Below are 21,074 nucleotides of genomic sequence, written 5' to 3' on the forward strand. Positions count from 1 at the left end.
AATGAAGGTTTTCAAAACTGTCATTATGAGTAAATTTTACGTATTATCAGTTGCTTGCCCTCAAAACTATTTGCACTGTGAATTGGAATACATCTTAAGAAATTATTTTAGGCCGGGCGCGGTGGCTCAAGCCTGTAATCCCAGCACTTTGGGAGGCCGAGACGGGCGGATCACGAGGTCAGGAGATCGAGACCATCCTGGCTAACATGGTGAAACCCCGTCTCTACTAAAAAAATACAAAAAACTAGCCGGGCGAGGTGGCGGGCGCCTGTAGTCCCAGCTACTCGGGAGGCTGAGGCAGGAGAAGGGCGTAAACCCAGGAGGCGGAGCTTGCAGTGAGCTGAGATCCGGCCACTGCACTCCAGCCTGGGCGACAGAGCGAGACTCCGTCTCAGAAAAAAAAAAAAAAAAAAAGAAATTATTTTAAAAGATGTAAATAACTAGTGGTAAAGTGATAGAGCACATCATAACTTTCTTCATTATCATAAGTAATGTGGCTTTGTCCATATGTTACTCTCCTTTGAATTATAATTCCTATTTTTATTGTATGGGGGTTTGCACACTTTTGTCATCAACTTTTCTTTTTTATTTTCAAAACATAGTCTCAGGATTTTTCTTCTGGAATTAAAATTTAACCCTAAAGAAAATATGCCACAGTAGTTTAGTCTGCTTTTCTGGAGCTCTGAACCATTGAGGGACAGAACTGACACTATAAGCAGGAGCAGCAGTCCCAAGATGGGATTCAAATATCAACTGTTGATTTATCTGATTCAGTATGAGTAAGAGGATACAATATGAGTGAACAGCAAACCTGCGAGAAACCTACAAGTATAAAACCAACGGTATTTAATTCAGGTAATAAAATAGAATTCTTAAACACACTCTAAATTAAAAAGCCAGGAGATGCAGTTCTAATTATATGCCTTAACTAGAAGTAGGATATTTGCAGCTTATCAAGTTATATGTAAATTTGTTCCTTTGGCACAGTTTGCCTATATAAGCAGTATTAGTTCAGAATAAAATGTTTATTTGTTACTGAAATTGGCTCTAGTGTAATTTTCTGTGTTTTAATACATAGTCCAAGTTTTGTGGGATCACTCTAGAGAGAACTGTGTGGTGTTTATTTTTTGAATAAACAGGTTTTTTGAATAATAATAACATATATCTATAGTCTCTTATCTGAAACCCTTGGTAGTTTAGAACTTTAAAATTGTAGAAACGGTAGTATGCTACTAGCGCTGTATGCTATGGGACATTCCAATAGAGAATCTTGGGCAATGGCCAAGCACGTTGACATTTCTTAGTGCTTGAATGGGATAAAGATCATAAAGAGCATCTTTTTTCAGCTGAGGTCAGGTTGGGCTGACAATGTGTTTGGGTTTTCAGAGCATTTTGCATATTAGAACTGCAGATAAGGGATTATGGACCTGTAGAATTAAATATAATAGCTGACATGTTTTGTGTTTATTTCAAGCCAAACATGGTACTTTACTTGTATTATCTCATTTAATCTTTGCAACTCTTTGAAGAAGGTGATAGTATTAATTTTGTTCTTCAGATGAAGAAGAGTTTCAGAGAAGTTAAGAAACTTGTCTAAGGATACATACACCTAGTAAGGAAGTGGTAGAGTTATATTTCAACTAAGTCGAATTAGACACCAAATCTGGTGTGCACAGTAACTAGTTATCCTCCTCGTATTCAGTGTCTCTGATCTGCAGCCCATAGACTCAGTCTTACATCAACATAAAGGAAATTAATAGGAAGGGTATCAGGTGACAGAGTATCAGGCCTAGGGGATAATTGGGGGAAAGAATGGGTCTAAGTAGCAACACTTCTTTGACAGTCTTTCTTGGCCATTTCCATTAGAATACAAGTAGCAGTAAGATTCAGATGAGAGAGAATACTTGAGCTCATGTTGCCGTTAGGGTAAAGTAGGGTGTGACAAATCCAGCATGAAGGAGCAGTGTTCCTAAAGGAAAGTTGATTGCTCTCAGCAAAAGATGTGATTCACGTTAGCAAACTCCTGTAAAATGTCCATTCTATGGATGATTGATTAATTGCAGATGAAACTAACATTTGGATGAAAATCCCAGTTAGTTTTTTAAGTATAATCCATTTTAAGTTTACCACTTGCTTGATGCCAGCAAAACAGTGAACTTGGCATCTGAATACTCAGATTCCTGTCCCAGTTCAGACACTTTCTAGGTCTTGGATCTCAGATCTAGAATCAGTGAGCTTTTTTCTTATTTGTAATCTGAGAGCAACAGTACATCTCCTAATTTACCTAGTGGGCATTGCGTTAGCTAAGATAGCTCAGAGAGCTTCTGGAAGTTCATACCCTATGTGTTCATATTTCCCATGCTGATTCTGTGTTTTCCTTGGATAACTGGCAGATGCAGTGGGGGGGATCCTGCATAACTTCTGCGGCCAAGTCATAAGGAGCCTTGCAGTATCCACCTTGTTTTCTTGGCATCTTCACTCTGGGGGAAGCTACTGCCATGTAAGAAGTCTGATCATTATGCTGTGAGGAAGCCCAAGCTAACCACGTAGAGAAAGATCAAGTTCTGGCCAGCCAGCTGCTATTCTAGCTCTCCCAGCTAATGTGCCAGACATGTAAATTACCTTGGACATCCCCACCCAACCAAACCATTAGTTCATTTCAGTCTGAAGTGCTATCTGACTGAAATGGCATGAGCAATGCCAAGGGACAACTGCCCAGCTGAGCCCAGACCACTCACAGAAACATGAGGGGCAATAATCCACGGTAATAAGTCACTAGGTTTCCCCGTAGTTTGTTATCCAATAGCAGACATCCAGAAATAGGTTTGCTGTGAAGAAGAGCGATAATGTGTTATATTCCTCAAATGAAGGTGAGCAGCTGTTTTATTATAATTGTTTTGACAATCCAGAAAGCAAGGTCTTTCTCTGTAATATCCTCAGAGGTTTCATTACAATTTGCCATTGTGATGAGGATAGTGATCATGCTGTACTCTCTGGATGGGGATAGAGAGTGAGTGTTTGTGATTGGCCAGCATCCAAGATTGTCATCATTTTTCCTTAGTGCAGGAGTTTAAAACATTCTGCCATTTTCTCACCGTATTTATATTTTCACAGTGAATGGGGTTTTCTCTAATACGATTACTGTCATAAAGTCGCTTATTTAGAACTTCTGATGGATCCTCATTGTGGATGACAGGGCCCATTTCTCTGCTTTTGTAGACTTTCCCTCTGTCCAGAAACTATAGGGGAAATAAGATGTGATAGATTTTGAAAAAGTGATAGCAAGTCAAGAACAGTTGGCCAAACAACTTTCCAACAATTAGGACAGGCTGCCAGAGTGAATGTCAAAGAGAAATTGGTTCTTGGATGGTTTTACAGAACAAGAAGATAATGAAACTGAGAAATAGGAAAGAAGTAGGAGGCATGCAGAGGGACAGAAGTGAAGGATTTGGTATTAGGACACCAGAGCAATCAGTAGTAGGTTGGATAGCAGGAGTTGAGAAGCGGGAGGAGGAAGCAACTAAGGGTTGGTTGGAACTTCAACACTTAATGGGTTCACTCCCTCCTATCTGTAATTAATGATAGCTTTAGTTACTTCATTTTCTCCTTAGAGGAAGATAAAGTGACCTGGACTATCTTCTTTATGTTATAGTTGTTTAGAATCAAAGGGCATTTTCTGTAAAGTCTCTTTTCCCAAGTAATTCTTAAGATTTCTTAAGTGTCACTGTCTCATCAGATGGAGTCATAAAATGCATGGAGATCTCCATGCATTTTATGACTGTTGCTAGCAGAGGACTAGAATAACATAATGATGGTATTTTGCAAACAGTGATGAGGAGCAAATTGCACATTCCAATGTCAGTCTATTCTCAAAAGAGTATAGCTCAAAGTTTCTACAAAGCTTTTTGAAAGCTTTTCTTTTTTGAAATGAGTTTCTGATTTCTGTTTTTCCTAGCTATACATTGATTTTATTTTGAGGAAAATTTTAGGTAGTAACATTATCCTTAATATTTACTGATTTGCTGTAGAATTTTAAACTGGACAAATGAAAGCCCTTGAGGATGAGAAATTTATATTCTAACATAGCAAAATAAATATATGTCTTGCAACTTGAATTGTTGTTAGGAAATTACTTGTGTGCCTGAGTTCATGAATTATTTAATTTAAGATTATTTTTCTTTTTCTAATTTATCACTGGCTAAGCCCTTTAACAATCTTTTGATTTATTAAGAGTCATTTTCCAGAATTAGATTTAAAGCTCTATTGTTTTCTTATGATTTTCCTATGAAAATTGACTGTGTCTCTTATAAAGGCTATTTTTCTCTTCTATGACTTATCTCATTTCTCTATTATGAAAGGCAATCATTTTAAAACTGATGAAATTTTAAAAAATTGACCTAAGCTGGTAAAAAAAACCAGCCCATTTCATGATCCTTCTTCACTTATTGAAAAAGACTGTCAAGTCAGGAGTTGGGGAATGTTCCGACCTCCATTAAGAGGTAGATGACTTGCTTGTGTCTAGAGGCATTTGTGTCATTTGCCTCTCAGTGCTTGCTGCAGTTTTAAGGAAATTGTTCTCCTATTGAGGTTATGTATCAGAGTCACCCATGAAACTTTTTATTAATAGAGATTCTCTGGCCTCACAATGAGGTTTATTAAATCAGAATCTCCAGGGCACTGGTTTGCTGAGCAAGCCTTCTAGATGATTTGAATTTGTACCCAGTCTGCATCTGAAAACCACTGCTTTTCAAAGAAAGGCAGACAGGTTGATGGATGATAGGATCCATCTGACACATGGAAAAGCTACAAGAAGGGAGAATGGAGGAATCCTTCATTTAGGGAGACATGAGTATTGTGAATGATGGTGTAATCACTGCTAAAAATTTCTCAGGTTTCTAAGAAAGTTTTATGTGCTCAGTTGTCTTGATGGTGTCTCCAGCCAAGTTCTAATGCAGTGGTTCCCAACTAGGGGCATCTTGGTCTCCAGGGGCTGTTTGACAATGGCTGGTCCTATTTTTGGTTGTGATAACTAAGGGGATGCCACTGGCATCTAGTGATTAGAGGCTAGGGATGCTGCTGAACGTCCTCAGTGCAAGGGGAGTCCTGTGTTAGTCAGAATTCTCCAGAGAAACAGAACATATATGATGGCCCAGCTTATGTGGGAATCGTGCAGGAGTTTTCTCTTACTCTGGTTTTTGTCCTCTTTTGAGCGCCAATTGATTGGATGAGGACCTCTCACATTATGGAGGGCAATCTGCTTTACTTAGTCCGGAGATTCAAATGTTAACCTCATCCAAAATATCCTCACAGACGCACCCTGAATTACATTTGACCAAATGTCTAGTCAACCTGTGGCCCAGTCAAGTTGAGATATAAAATTGACCATCACAGCCCCTTATAACAAAGAGTTAGCAGGCCCCAAATGTCAGTAGTGTCAAGACTGGAAAACCCTGATCTAGTGAAGTGCAACGAAATCTTCAAAATAAAAGTATTCTTGGGGCCAGCATTGAAAAGGATGTGGCAGGGCCAGTCAGAAGAACGTTAGAGATGGCCTTTGTGGACCTTGAGGAAGCCAGATGAGATAAAGAGGAGGAGAGGGCATGAACATAGGATAAAAGCTCAAGACAGGAGGAGATGGGATTACAATGAACATCAGGAACTTGGAAAGAGGGATGTTCATCAGAATGTTATTTTTCCTAGCAGTGTTATGTAAAATAAAGTGCTATCTGTCTTAAAGTCTGAAAAAGTTAGGGCCAATTTAACATCAACTTTAAGATAGTAAATCTTTATTCTGTAAGATGTAATGGTAGTTCTTAAGCCATGAAAATTGGAAATGTAAGACAATGGTAGCATATGTGAGCCAGAGAGAATTTGATGGTAAATTTGTAGTATAGAACTTTAGACTTGTTTTTACCAGGAAGAAGCATCAGAGAAACAGTGAGAGTAATCAACGCATATTTGTTGTATTTCCGAGGCTGGTAATGCAGCTAAAGTGTGGGGGCAGAGCTTTTTATTTGGGAAAGTGGGGAAATGGGGCCGGTCAATGCAGATGAAGGGGTACTAGGGGAACCTTATCATGTAAAATACACTCTCTGTCTTCACAAGTGTAGCTCTAATTGCCTGACCTGTGTGCAGATTTGTTGTTCAGAACAAATGGGGTTACCATAAGTATGGAAAATGGTTCCTGGTCTACAGTGAATTGGAGAGACTAGAGAGGCAGGCTAGTGCTCTTAAATAGCAGTGACCTGAGTTCATTTTTCATCACCTTTCTGGTAAATATTCCTAATTTTCTCTAGGGGATGTGCTTTCCCCATGTTTGATCTGTTTTTTCTGAGAGGTGTTTGGTTCATCCTGGTTGTAGGGTTGGGTTTGTGATACAGACATAGCCTCTCAGAGGCATTTGGCCATAAGTCTTATCCAGATGTGGGCTCATGACCCCAGGTCAATCTAGTCAGATCTGCTGATGCTAATTCTGAGGCTCTTTTCTTTCTTTACTTTTGTATTTGGAGGTGTAAGGATGTAATCCCAAGTTCTTGGCCATACTTTTGCCATACTATAGAATGGGACTTTTTCAAAATGTAGGTAATTCAAAGAAGACCAGAGTTGAGAGACCTTATATCATTTGTGCTCCTGGATGAAGCTGTACCTGAGGCAAGGTTGTCCCAGTATTCTGTTATGTAAACTATTAAATTTCTTTTTGGGTTATACTAGTTTGTGTTGTTTCTTTCACTAACGACTGAACAAATTACTAAAAGATACACTGAATTATTAGGAGAAACTGTCCAATTAGTAAGTGATATAGCCAACTAATAACTAATTAATTAATGTTTCATACTCTATTATTTGGGCTCTGTGTATATCTTGGTGATACTCTTCCATTCTTGTTTGTGTTTTGGAGAAGTTGACAAAAATGCAAAGGCTGTCTTTGGTAATGCTTGGTTTAAAGCATATTTCATATTCAGAAAGTTGTTGTATTTGAGAAGCGACGTGATAATTGGTTTTGAGAGTATACGTCTTAGACAATTAAATGGTTACATTGCTTGCTTTCTGGGTTTAAGAAAAAAGAAAAAAATAAAACAAATCCACGGGTATTCCAGTTGTATAAATAGGGACGACACAGTTTATGCTATTTGTAATTAGAGATACCACTCAAAAGAATCGATTCTGTTTACTTTTGTATTAGTGTACTGTGGAAAGTCATTAATTATAAAGTCTGTTCTTATCCAACAACATGCAATAAGTAAAGATGAAAATAGAGAGATTATTAGTTTGAATAACTGGTTGCATGCCATCCAGTTTTATATGGTTGTTGAAATACAAACAAAACAAAACAAAACAAAACCCCACAGTTCTTAAATAGGACATTTGTGACATAAAAAATTAGAATCTAGGAGCAGGAAAATATTTTCCCAGTATCTAAAGCCATTGAATCAAAATAATTGTGTAGATCACACTTTAGTTCAGATATAACCTAAATAAGTTCTCTAGCCAGGGCACCCATCTGTCAAAAAATAAAACTCTGGCCCTTATTTAAAATGGCTCCTTTAGACTGAGGTCATCTAGCTGTATCTAAATTGGACATGAAATGTCAATTTCATACCTTTCAGTGGCACATTTCATATTGCTCTACTTAAGATTGTGTCAGCTTTACCCATAAAATGCAAGTGATTTAAGTCTTATTCTAAATGAACTAACCAGATATATCAGCAATGGGCACTGCCTTGCCACTGCAGACAAAGGGAATGTGTGAAGGGAAGACAGAAACCACTTCTTCAGTTTCTTGACTCTGGAAGTATGAGGTGTTCCAGGTCGGATGTCTTGTCTATATTTTCGTTCCTTGTAAATGATAATTTGGGGGTGAGGGGATTAGAAAGATGCTTTATTAAAAATGAATTTTATTACCTGCAGGCAATTTACTTGCTTAAGTTATATTTGTGAGTTATTATATGTAACTTTATCACATTGGAAAGTTTATGAACCTTGTGTAGAAAGAAGATTGCATTTGGGGAGCTGTGCACATCATGGCTTTTTCACAAGTGACAGAAAGTGCTGCAGATGATTTCAGCAGGAAGAAATGAATTTTTTGAATGATTTTGAGTCCAGCAGGGAGATAGGACAGTCAGTTTTGGATGATGGCAAGGACAAAGCCAAAGCGGGCCAGGCAGGCAAGGGAGTAGTGTTGTGAACACCCTACCCCACTCCTACTGCACCTGAGAATTGCAACTGCCAGTGTTGCCACTGTGTAAATACTGCTGCTTAATATCTGCTTCTTTGGATCAGAATTTAGAGCCCTGGGGACAGTGCATCTCATTGGCTGAGCATGTATCAGCCGTTGGTAACCAAGCTGCAAAGAGGCTGGGAAAGTAAGTAGTCGGCTCATTTAGCTCCTAACTGGAATGTGATCATCTCCCAATATGTCTGCCTTTCTTTTCTTTCTTTTCTTTCTTTCTTTTCTTTCTTTCCTTCCCTTCCCTTCCCCTTCCTTCCTTCCTCCTTCCTTCCTTCCTTCCTTCCTTCTTCCTTCCTTCCTTCCTTCCCTCCCTCCCTCCCTCCCTCTCTCCCTCCCTCCCTCCTTCCCTCCCTCCCTCCCTCCCTTTTTTCTTTCATTCAGATGGCGTCTCACTCTGTTGCCCAGGCTGAAGTGCAGTCGTGCAATCTCAGCTCACTGCAACCTCTACCTCCCGGGTTCAACCGATTCTCCTGCCTCAGTTCCCTAGTTGCTGGGACTACAGGTGCCCACCATCACACTTGGCTAATTTTCATGTTTTTTTTTTTTTTTTTTTTTTTTTTACTAGAGGCGGGGTTTCACCATGTTGGCCAGGCTGGTCTTGAACTCCTGACCTCACGTGATCCACTAGCCTTGGCCTCCCAAAGTACCAGGATTACAGGTGTGAGCTGCCATGCCCGGCCCCAGTATGTCTTCTTATAGTGGGGGTATCTCAAAAAGGAAGAAGCTTCAGGTGCTTGGCAGCTGAAATGGTTAATTTTATGTCAACTTGACTGTATCATGGGGTGCCTGGACAAAACATTGTTTCTGGGTGTTTCTGTGAAGGTGTTTTAGGTTGAGAACACCATTAGAATAAATGGACTCAGTAAAGCAGGTTGTGAGTGGGCATCATCCAATTCACTGAGGGCATGAATAGAACAAAAATACCAAAGGGGGAAGAATTAAGAATTTGTTCCTTTCTCTTCCTGCCTGCTAGTTGATCTGGGACATTGGTCTTCCCTGCCCTGGAACTGGTATTTATACCATTTCCTGGTTATCAGGCCTTCAGACTTGAACTGGAATTACACCATTAGCTCTTCTCTGGATCTCCAGCTTATAGATGGCAGATTTTGGAACTTTGCAGTCTCCATAATCATATGAGCTAATTCTTTATAATAAATTTTCTTCTATCTATCTGTCTGTCTGTCTATCTATCTATCTATCTATCTATCTATCTATCTATCTATCTATCTCGCCTATGGGTTTTCTTTCTCTGGAGAGCTCTGACTAATAGAGCAGCCAAAGCAAAGACAGTTTTTATGTGTATGGTTTTATGGGGAGTGGATTTTCAGGAAAGCAGGACAAAGATTTTTTCCAGGGCGCTTGGGTAGTGCATCTTTTTTCCTCTAACAAATAGGGGAGAATGTGGCCTTCTGAGTATTGGGTTTGCTTAATGAACCAGGAGAGCCAATATTTATAAATATTCCTTTAAATGGAAGAGCGTAGATCCTTTTTCATAGTTCCTGTAGTATATTTGTAATATTTTCATCACACCCCTAGGCCAAAGAGAATACTCAACATTAAGTAGTTTTATTCATTAGGTAGGTGAGTTGAAACAAGTAAATAAGAATTTATGTACTAACATAATTTGAAAAAAACACAAAATTAATTTTTTTTTCTTAAATAACCACGATTGCTTACTAATGGAATATATCCTCCTGTTGGGCCCAGAATGACTTCACATACATTGGAATTAGACTGGACACTGCTACCTGATTCCCTGTCTGCATTGATTTCATGAAGTAAATTTTATTACAGCAATGGCTATGAACCCAGCTTTGCAAAGATATAACATAATGAAAAGGAATGTAATGCAATCAAATATTGAAACTGCAAACTACCTCGAGCTATCCCGAAAGTTGAACATAGCTTGGGAATGGTAGACATAGATTGTCATTGAATTCTTTTTTTTTTTTTTTTTTTTTTTTTTTCAGTGTCTATAAATAAAGCTTTATTGGAACACAGCAACACTCATTTGTTTACACACTGTCTATGGCTGTTTTCATGCTACCGAATCAAATACTTGAGACTGAAATTGCAAGAACCTAAACTACGGTTTGCAAAGCCTGAAATATTTACAACCAGGCACTTTATGGAAAAAGTCTGCCAACTCTGTGGTGTCCCATGGATCAAAAATTTACTCCCTTTTATTGCAGTACAGTACTCCATTCCATTGTAGGGATAGGCCATAATTTGTTTGTCTATCTGTTGATGGACATTTGGGTTACTGCCTAATTATCCTTTTTGTTGTTGTTGTTGTAGTTGTTGAGACGGAGTCTCGCTCTGTCGCCCAGGCTGGAGTGCAGTGGCTGGATCTCAGCTCACTGCAAGCTCCGCCTCCCGGGTTTACGCCATTCTCTCACCTCAGCCTCCCGAGTAGCTGGGACTACAGGCGCCCGCCATCTCGCCCGGCTAATTTTTTTTGTATTTTTTTAGTAGAGACGGGGTTTCACCGTGTTAGCCAGGATGGTCTCGATCTCCTGACCTCGTGATCACCCGTCTGGGCCTCCCAAAGTGCTGGGATTACAGGCTTGAGCCACCGCGCCCGGCCACTGCCTAATTATCCTTTTTTTTTTTTTTTTTTTTTTTTTTTTTTTTTTTTTTTATTATACTTTAAGTTCTAGGGTACATATGCATGACGTTTATATCATGTATAACTCCCCAATGCAATCCCTCCCTCCTCCCCCCTCCCCATGATAGGCCCCAGTGTGTGATGTTCCCCTTCCCGAGTCCAAGTGATCTCATTGTTCAGTTCCCACCTATGAGTGAGAACATGCGGTGTTTGGTTTTCTCTTCTTGTGATAGTTTGCTAAGAATGATGGATTCCAGCTGCATCCATGTCCCTACAAAGGATGCAAACTCATCCTTTTTTATGGCTGCATAGTATTCCATGGTGTATATGTGCCACATTTTCTTAATCCAGTCTGTCACAGATGGACATTTGGGTTGATTCCAAGTCTTTGCTATTGTGAATAGTGCCGCAATAAACATACGTGTGCATGTGTCTTTGTAGTAGAGTAATTTATAATCCTTTGGGTATATACCCAGTAGTGGGATGGCTGGGTCATATGGTACATCTAGTTCTAGATCCTTGAGGAATCGCCATACTGTTTTCCATAATGGTTGAACTAGTTTACAATCCCACCAACAGTGTAAAAGTGTTCCTATTCTCCACATCCTCTCCAACACCTGTTGTTTCCTGACTTCTTAATGATTGCCATTCTAACTGGTGTGAGATGGTATCTCATTGTGGTTTTGATTTGCATTTCTCTGATGGCGAGTGATGATGAGCATTTTTTCATGTGTCTGTTGGCTGTATGGATGTCTTCTTTTGAGAAATGTCTGTTCATATCCTTTGCCCACTTTTTGATGGGGTTGTTTGTTTTTTTCTTGTATATTTGTTTGAGTTCTTTGTAGATTCTGGATATTAGCCCTTTGTCAGATGAGTAGGTTGCAAAAATTTTCTCCCATTCTGTAGGTTGCCTGTTCACTCTGATGGTAGTTTCTTTTGCTGTGCAAAAGCTCTTTAGTTTAATTAGATCCCATGTGTCAATTTTTGCTTTTGCTGCCGTTGCTTTTGGTGTTTTAGACATGAAGTCCTTGCCCATGCCTATGTCCTGAATGGTACTACCTAGATTTTCTTCTAGGGTTTTTATGGTATTAGGTCTAACATTTAAGTCTCTGATCCATCTTGAATTAATTTTCGTATAAGGGGTAAGGAAAGGATCCAGTTTCAGCTTTCTACTTATGGCTAGCCAATTTTCCCAGCACCATTTATTAAATAGGGAATCCTTTCCCCATTTCTTGTTTTTGTCAGGTTTGTCAAAGATCAGATGGCTGTAGATGTGTGGTATTATTTCTGAGGACTCTGTTCTGTTCCATTGGTCTATATCTCTGTTGTGGTACCAGTACCATGCTGTTTTGGTTACTGTAGCCTTGTAGTATAGTTTGAAGTCAGGTAGCGTGACGCCTCCAGCTTTGTCCTTTTGACTTAGGATTGTCTTGGCAATGCGGGCTCTTTTTTGGTTCCATATGAACTTTAAAGCCATTTTTTCCAATTCTGTGAAGAAACTCATTGGTAGCTTGATGGGGATGGCATTGAATCTATAAATCACCTTGGGCAGTATGGCCATTTTCACGATATTGATTCTTCCTATCCATGAGCATGGTATGTTCTTCCATTTGTTTGTGTCCTCTTTGATTTCACTGAGCAGTGGTTTGTAGTTCTCCTTGAAGAGGTCCTTTACATCCCTTGTAAGCTGGATTCCTAGGTATTTTATTCTCTTTGAAGCAATTGTGAATGGAAGTTCATTCCTGATTTGGCTCTCTGCTTGTCTGTTACTGGTGTATAAGAATGCTTGTGATTTTTGCACATTAATTTTGTATCCTGAGACTTTGCTGAAGTTGCTTATCAGCTTAAGGAGATTTTGGGCTGAGACAATGGGGTTTTCTAAATATACAATCATGTCATCTGCAAACAGGGACAATTTGACTTCTCTTTTCCTAACTGGATACCCTTGATTTCTTTCTCTTGCCTGATTGCCCTAGCCAGAACTTCCAACACGATGTTGAATAGGAGTGGTGAGAGAGGGCATCCCTGTCTTGTGCCAGTTTTCAAAGGGAATTTTTCCAGTTTTTGCCCATTCAGTATGATATTAGCTGTGGGTTTGTCGTAAATAGCTCTTATTATTTTGAGGTACGTTCCATCAATACCGAATTTATTGAGCGTTTTTAGCATAAAGGGCTGTTGAATTTTGTCAAAAGCCTTTTCTGCATCTATTGAGATAATCATGTGGTTCTTGTCTTTGGTTCTGTTTATATGATGGATTACGTTTATTGATTTGCGAATGTTGAACCAGCCTTGCATCCCAGGGATGAAGCCCACTTGATCATGGTGGATAAGCTTTTTGATGTGCTGCTGAATCCGGTTTGCCAGTATTTTATTGAGAATTTTTGCATCGATGTTCATCAGGGATATTGGTCTAAAATTCTCTTTTTTTGTTGTGGCTCTGCCAGGCTTTGGTATCAGGATGATGTTGGCCTCATAAAAAGAGTTGGGGAGGATTCCCTCTTTTTCTATTGATTGAAATAGTTTCAGAAGGAATGGTACCAGCTCCTCCTTGTACCTCTGGTAGAATTCAGCTGTGAATCCATCTGGTCCTGGACTTTTTTTGGTGGGTAGGCTATTAATTGTTGCCTCAATTTCAGAGCCTGCTATTGGTCTATTCAGGGATTCAACTTCTTCCTGGTTTAGTCTTGGGAGAGTGTAAGTGTCCAGGAAATTATCCATTTCTTCTAGATTTTCTAGTTGATTTGCGTAGAGGCATTTATAGTATTCTCTGATGGTTGTTTGTATTTCTGTGGGGTCGGTGGTGATATCCCCTTTATCATTTTTTATTGCGACTATTTGATTCCTCTCACTTTTCTTCTTTATTAGTCTTGCTAGCGGTCTGTCAATTTTGTTGATCTTTTCAAAAAACCAACTCCTGGATTCATTGATTTTTTGGAGGGTTTTTTGTGTCTCTATCTCCTTCAGTTCTGCTCTGATCTTAGTTATTTCTTGCCTTCTGCTAGCTTTTGAATGTGTTTGCTCTTGCCTCTCTAGTTCTTTTAATTGTGATGTTAGAGTGTCCATTTTAGATCTCTCCTGCTTTCTCTTGTGGGCATTTAGTGCTATAAATTTCCCTCTACACACTGCTTTAAATGTGTCCCAGAGATTCTGGTATGTTGTATCTTTGTTCTCATTGGTTTCGAAGAACATCTTTATTTCTGCTTTCATTTCGTTATGTACCCAGTAGTCATTCAGGAGCAGGTTGTTCAGTTTCCATGTAGTTGAGCGGTTTGGATTGAGTTTCTTAGTCCTGAGTTCTAGTTTGATTGCACTGTGGTCTGAGAGACAGTTTGTTATAATTTCTGTTCTTGTACATTTGCTGAGGAGTGCTTTACTTCCAATTATGTGGTCAATTTTGGAATAAGTGCGATGTGGTGCTGAGAAGAATGTATATTCTGTTGATTTGGGGTGGAGAGTTCTATAGATGTCTATTAGGTCCGCTTGGTGCAGAGATGAGTTCAATTCCTGGATATCCTTGTTAACTTTCTGTCTCGTTGATCTGTCTAATATTGACAGTGGAGTGTTGAAGTCTCCCATTATTATTGTATGGGAGTCTAAGTCTCTTTGTAGGTCTCTAAGGACTTGCTTTATGAATCTGGGTGCTCCTGTATTGCATAAATATTTAGGAGAGTTAGCTCTTCCTGTTGAATTGATCCCTTTACCATTATGTAATGGCCTTCTTTGTCTCTTTTGATCTTTGATGGTTTAAAGTCTGTTTTATCAGAGACTAGGATTGCAACCCCTGCTTTTTTTTGTTCTCCATTTGCTTGGTAGATCTTCCTCCATCCCTTTATTTTGAGCCTATGTATGTCTCTGCATGTGAGATGGGTCTCCTGAATACAGCAGACTGATGGGTCTTGACTCTTGATCCAGTTTGCCAGTCTGTGTCTTTTAATTGGAGCATTTAGTCCATTGACATTTAAGGTTAATATTGTTATGTGTGAACTTGATCCTGTCATTATGATATTAACTGGTTATTTTGCTCGTTAGTTGATGCAATTCTTCCTAGCCTCGATGTTCTTTACATTTTGGCATGTTTTTGCAATGGCTGGTACCGGTTGTTCCTTTCCATGTTTAGTGCTTCCTTCAGGGTCTCTTGTAAGGCAGGCCTGGTGGTGACAAAATCTCTAAGCATTTGCTTATCTGTAAAGGATTTTATTTCTCCTTCACTGATGAAGCTTAGTTTGGCTGGATATGAAATTCTGGGTTGAAAATTCTTTTCTTTAAGAACGTTGAATATTGGCCCCCACTCTCTTCTGGCTTGTAGAGTTTCTGCCGAGAGGTCTGCTGTTATTCTGATGGGCTTCCTTTGTGGGTAACCCGACCTTTCTCTCTGGCTGCCCTTAAGATTTTTTCCTTCATTTCAACTTTGGTGAATCTGGCAATTATGTGTCTTGGAGTTGCTCTTCTGGAGGAGTATCTTTGTGGCGTTCTCTGTATTTCCTGAATTTGAATGTTGGCCTGCCCTACTAGGTTGGGGAAGTTCTCCTGGATGATATCCTGAAGAGTGTTTTCCAACTTGGTTCCATTTTCCCCCTCACTTTCAGGCACCCCAATCAGACGTAGATTTGGTCTTTTTACATAATCCCATACTTCTTGCAGGCTTTGTTCATTTCCTTTTCTTCTTTTTTCTTTTGGTTTCTCTTCTCGCTTCATTTCATTCATTTGATCCTCAATCGCTGATACTCTTTCTTCCAGTTGATCGAGTCGGTTACTGAAGCTTGTGCATTTGTCACGTATTTCTCGTGTCATGGTTTTCATCTCTGTCATTTCGTTTATGATCTTCTCTGCATTAATTAGTCTAGCTGTCAATTCTTCCACTTTTTTTTCAAGATTTTTAGTTTCTTTGCGCTGGGTACGTAATTCCTCCTTTAGCTCTGAGAGGTTTGATGGACTGAAGCCTTCTTCTCTCATCTCGTCAAAGTCATTCTCTGACCAGCTTTGATCCGTTGCTGGCGATGGGCTGCGCTCCTTTGCAGGAGGAGATGCGCTCTTATTTTTTGAATTTCCAGCTTTTCTGCCCTGCTTCTTCCCCATCTTTGTGGTTTTATCTGTCTCTGGTCTTTGATGATGGTGACGTACTGATGGGGTTTTGGTATAGGTGTCCTTCCTGTTTGATAGTTTTCCTTCTGACAGTCAGAAGGACTGTCTGTTGGTCTGTTGGAGATTGCTTGAGGTCCACTCCAGACCCTGTTTGCCTGGGTGTCAGCAGCAGAGGTTGCCGAAGATAGAATATTGCTGAACAGCGAGTGTACCTGTCTGATTCTTTCTTTGGAAGTTTCCTCTCAGGGGTGACTCCACCCTGTGAGGTGTGGGGTGTCAGACTGCCCCTAGTGGGGGATGTCTCCCAGCTAGGCTACTCAGGGGTCAGGGACCCACCTGAGCAGGCAGTCTGTCCGTTCTCAGATCTCAACCTCCGCGTTAGGAGATCCACGGCTCTCCCCAAAGCTGTCAGACAGAGTCGTTCGCGTCTGCCACGGCCCCGCTCTTTCCCCTAATGGACTGCAGCTGTGCGCTGTCCGCAGCGGTAGAGTCTACAGAAACAGGCAGGCTTCCTTGAGCTGCTGTGAGCTCCACCCAGTTCGAGCTTCCCAGAGTCTTTGTTTACCTAGTTAAGCCTCAGCAATGGCGGGCGCCCCTCCCCCAGCCTCGCTGCTGCCTTGCGGATAGATCGCCGCAGACGGCTGTGTTAGCAGTGAGGGAGGCTCCGTGGGCGTGGGACCCTCCCGGCCAGGTGTGGGATATATTCTCCTGGTGTGCCTGTTTCCTTAAAGCGCAGTATTGGGGTGGGAGTTACCCGATTTTCCAGGTGTTGTGTGTCTCAGTTCCCCTCGCTAGGAAAAGGGATTTCCTTCCCCCTTGCGCTTCCAGGTGAGGCGATGCCTCGCCCTGCTTCAGCTCACGCTGGTCAGGCTGCAGCAGCTGACCAGCACCGATTGTCCGGCACTCCCTAGAGAGATGACCCCAGTACCTCAGTTGAAAATGCAGAAATCACCGGTCTTCTGTGTCGCTCGCGCTGGGAGTTGAAGACTGGAGCTGTTCCTATTCGGCCATCTTCTGTCATTGAAATTCTAATGTGATGATGATGGCAACTTGAGTTGAAGGGCATTCTTGCAAGACTGCTTGGTTGGGGAGTGTCAGGGCAACTGGATGGCTCCAGAACCAAGAACCTGGGAAAAACTATGCCAGTGTGCACAGTGCACACTCTTCTTCAGTGTAGCCACTCTGCTTCTGATGTGTTTTGTTGTCTAAATCAGTCAGAAACCTATCACAGATGTGTACATCTTTTCCTTCCAATCCACAGAACCCACCTGATATGGTTTGTCTGTGTCCCCACCCAAATTTCATCTTGAATTGTAACCCCTATAATTCCCCCATGTCATGGAGGGAACCCAGTGGGAGGTAATTGAATCATGGGCGCAGGTCTTTTCCATGCTGTTCTTGTAATAAGTCTCACAAGATCTGATGGCTTTATAAAGAGGAGTTCTCCTGTACAAGCCCTCTTGCCTGCCACCACGTAAGATGTGCCTTTGCTTCTCCTTTGCTTTCCACCATGATTGTGAGGCCTCCCCAGCCATGTGGAACCGAGATTCCATTAAAACTCTTTTTCTTTATAAATTGCCCGGCCTCAGGTATGTCTTTATTAGCAGTGTGACAACAAACTAATACACCACCTGAAATAATGTACCTTTTAAAATCCTTATTTATGGGTTGATGAGAAAACAGAGCTTTCGTTTTATATGATTAACAGAAGATGAGTACCTCTGTTGCCCAGATCAGACTGTCTTAGTTCATTCAGGCTGCTATAACAAGTTACCATTATCTGGGTAGCTTCTAAACAACAGAAATTTGTTTCTTACAATTCTAGGGACTTGGAAGTCCAAGATCACGGCAACTTCAGACACTTTTGGGGAGGGCCCACTTCCTGGTTCGTAGATGGACCTTCTTACTGTATTCTCACATGGGTAGAGGAGGTAACAGAGCTCTCTGGAGCCTCTTTTGTAAGGGCACTAATCCCATTCATATCCTAATTACCTCCCCAAAAGCCCCAACTTTTAATAGCATCACCTTGGGTATTAGGATTTCAAGATATGAATTTTGGGGGAACATACACATTCGTAGCATAGGCCAATTAAGAACGAGGTATATATGAAAGCATGGCTCCTTTCTTTCTTGGTACAAAGCTGGTGTATGCCTCAAAATTTATATTTTGCACTCAGAAAAATTATTCCTTTTATTCCCTGAACTGCTTGTTCATGTGATCTCTACTTATGTATGCCCAGGTTTTTGATGTGTGTATGAGCTGGCTATTTCATTGTGATGGAACATCTTTTGATTGTGTTAAGAATTCCAGCTTCTTTTCTTTAAAGATCCTGTTTTATAATTTGCCAGCCTGAGCACACTCAGTATACAGTCTTCAAGGTTACAGGTTATGCGAAACCTTCAAATGAAATATTACTCACGCCTGTTCTTCATCTGGAATATCAGTTGCTGGGCAAGTTGGAGAAAAAAATCCTCAAATGCAGAGCACCTTAGCATTTCTATAATGTTGTTATGCGGGGTATTGTGATAGGCAGAATGCTGGCCCTGCCCCAAAGATGCCAGTGTCCTAATCTCTGGAACCTCTGAATATGCTACCTTACATGGCAAAAGGGACTCTGCCAATATGATGAAGGTAAGGATCTTAAAATTAGGAAAAAATTCTGGATTATCCTAGTGGACCCAGTATTTTATAAGTGTACTTGTAAATGAAAGATAGGGACAGGAGTTGTGATTATGTGATTGCTGACTTTGAAGATGAAAGAGGAACATGAGCCAAGGATCAAGGTCAGTCCCTAGAAGCTGGAAAAGCCAAGAAAACAGACTTTCTTATAGACCCTCCAAAAGGAACAGGAAGGAAGCCCAACCCAGTCTTAATTGTAGCTCAGTGAGACCCATTTTAGACTTCTGATTTCCAGAACTGTAAGCTAGTAAATGTATATTGCTTTAAATTACTACATTTGTGGCAATTTGTCACATCAGTAGTAGGAAATGGATACAGCTATAAAGTGGAAGAAACCATGGAAAGTTCACTGAGCCTTTTTAGATTAATCTTTAACTCATATTCTAAAATCATATATCTCCCTGAGTCTCAAACTGATAACTACATAACCACACTCGCACTGTTCTCAGGTTTACTACAAGCAGAATTACTCCGTACTGGTGTTCAGGCAGATGTATTCTCACTATGAAATCCTTTTTAATTGGCGTTCTTGTGATTGCCTCCAAAATGTTTAAACCTTTTGACAGTTGCATCCATTTTATGAATCCACCTTCAGTAATAAAGATTGAAATGCTCTAAACCACCAACAATTAGTAGTTTAATCAGAAACTGAGGGTGGTTTTATAAATCCGAACCTGCTGGTCATTAGACCTCACTGCCATCATTATATATTTCTTCATCCTGATGCATCTCACATTCATTTTTTGACATTTTAATGATTTCTGTCATAGGCATATTAACTGTCCACATGTAAATGTGATGGACACTGTTTTGGTTTATAGCGTGGGGCTATTTTGATTGGTCATACAGCCAAAGAAGGAAGTAAAGGATATAAACAGTGTGGGTGCTTGTATTTTTTTCCCAATATTTGTGGAAGCATCTGTTTCTACATATGATTGGCACAAATGATATCTTTTTGTAAAAATACTTCATAATTTCTCCAAAATATACCAGCTTTCTGGTTTTGCTTTTAGAGCTAGAGACTTTGTCTGCTCTCCTGACTTTTGGATATTTTTTCTTTCCTTTTTTTTTCTTCTTTTTTTTTTTTTTATACTTTAAGTTCTAAGGTACATGTGCACAACGTGCAGGTTTGTTACATACGTATACATGTGCCATGTTGGTGTGCTGCACCCATCAACTTGTCAGCACCCATCAACTTGTCATTTATATCAGTTATAACTCCCAATGCAATCCCTCCCTCCTCCCCCCTCCCCATAATAGGCCCTGGTGTGTGCTATTCCCCTTCCCATGTCCAAGTGATCTCATTGTTCAGTTGCCACCTATGAGTGACAACATGTGGTGTTTGGTTTTCTGTTCTTGCGAAAGTTTACTGAGAATGATGGTTTCCAGCTGCACCCATGTCCCTACAAAGGACATGAACTCATCCTTTTTTATGGCTGCATAGTATTCCATGGTGTATATGTGCCACATTTTCTTAAAACAGTCTGTCCCTGATGGACATTTGGGTTGATTCCAAGTCTTTGCTATTGTGAGTGGTGTCTCAATAAACATACGTGTGCATGTGTCTTTATAGCAGCATAATTTATAATCCTTTGGGTATATACCCAGTAATGGGATGGCTGAGTCATATGGTATTTCTAGTTACAGATCCTTGAGGAATTGCCATACTGTTTTCCACAATGGTCGAACCAGTTTACAATCCCACCAACAGTGTAAAAGTGTTCCTATTTCTCCACATCCTCTCCAGCACCTCTTGTTTCCTGACTTTTTAATGATTGCCATTCTAACTGGTGTGAGATGGTATCTCATTGTGGTTTTGATTTGCATTTCTCTGATGGCCAGTGATGATGAGCATTTTTTCATGTATCTGTTGGCTGTATGAATGTCTTCTTTTGAGAAATGTCTGTTCATATCCTTTGCCCACTTTTTGATGGTGTTGTTTGTTTTTTTCTTGTATATTTGTTTGAGTTCTTTGTAGGTTCTGGATATTAGCCCTTTGTCAGATGAGTAGATTGCAAAAATTTTCCCCCATTCTGTAGGTTGCCTGTTCACTCTGATGGTAGTTTCTTTTGCTGTGCAGAAGCTCTTTAGTTTAATTAGATCCCATTTGTCAATTTTGGCTTTTGTTGCCATTGCTTTTGGTGTTTTAGACATGAAGTCCTTGCCCATGCCTATGTCCTGAATGGTACTACCTAGGTTTTCTTCTAGGGTTTTTATGGTATTAGGTCTAACATTTAACTCTCTAATCCATCTTGAATTAATTTTCGTATAAGGAGTAAGGACAGGATCCAGTTTAAGCTTTCTACTTATGGCTAGCCAGTTTTCCCAGCACCATTTATTAAATAGGGAATCCTTTCCCCATTTTTTGTTTTTGTCAGGTTTGTCAAAGACCAGATGGCTGTAGATGTGTAGTATTATTTCTGAGGGCTCTGTTCTGTTCCATTGGTCTATATCTCTGTTTTGGTACCAGTACC

At 40.2% G+C, this 21,074-nt stretch overlaps 1 protein-coding gene and 1 long non-coding RNA gene across 3 annotated transcripts in view; one reads left to right on the top strand and one right to left on the bottom strand.

Moving 5' to 3' along the window:
- The window catches only part of CNTN4 (contactin 4), a 1,029,443-nt gene that overhangs the window by 31,405 nt on the left and 976,964 nt on the right, over positions 1 to 21,074 (top strand). The gene's annotated exons all lie outside the window — the stretch shown is intronic.
- Positions 1 to 21,074, bottom strand: part of LOC117083162 — a 48,097-nt gene that overhangs the window by 20,130 nt on the left and 6,893 nt on the right. Inside the window, exon 2 of the long non-coding RNA XR_004436977.1 lies at positions 2,739 to 2,828. This is a non-coding gene — a long non-coding RNA (uncharacterized LOC117083162). The remainder of the gene's footprint in view (positions 1 to 2,738; positions 2,829 to 21,074) is intronic.

The sequence above is a fragment of the Trachypithecus francoisi genome, unplaced genomic scaffold (assembly GCF_009764315.1).
Source record: "Trachypithecus francoisi isolate TF-2019V2 unplaced genomic scaffold, Tfra_2.0 Lachesis_group0, whole genome shotgun sequence".
Classification (NCBI taxonomy): Eukaryota; Metazoa; Chordata; class Mammalia; order Primates; family Cercopithecidae; genus Trachypithecus; species Trachypithecus francoisi.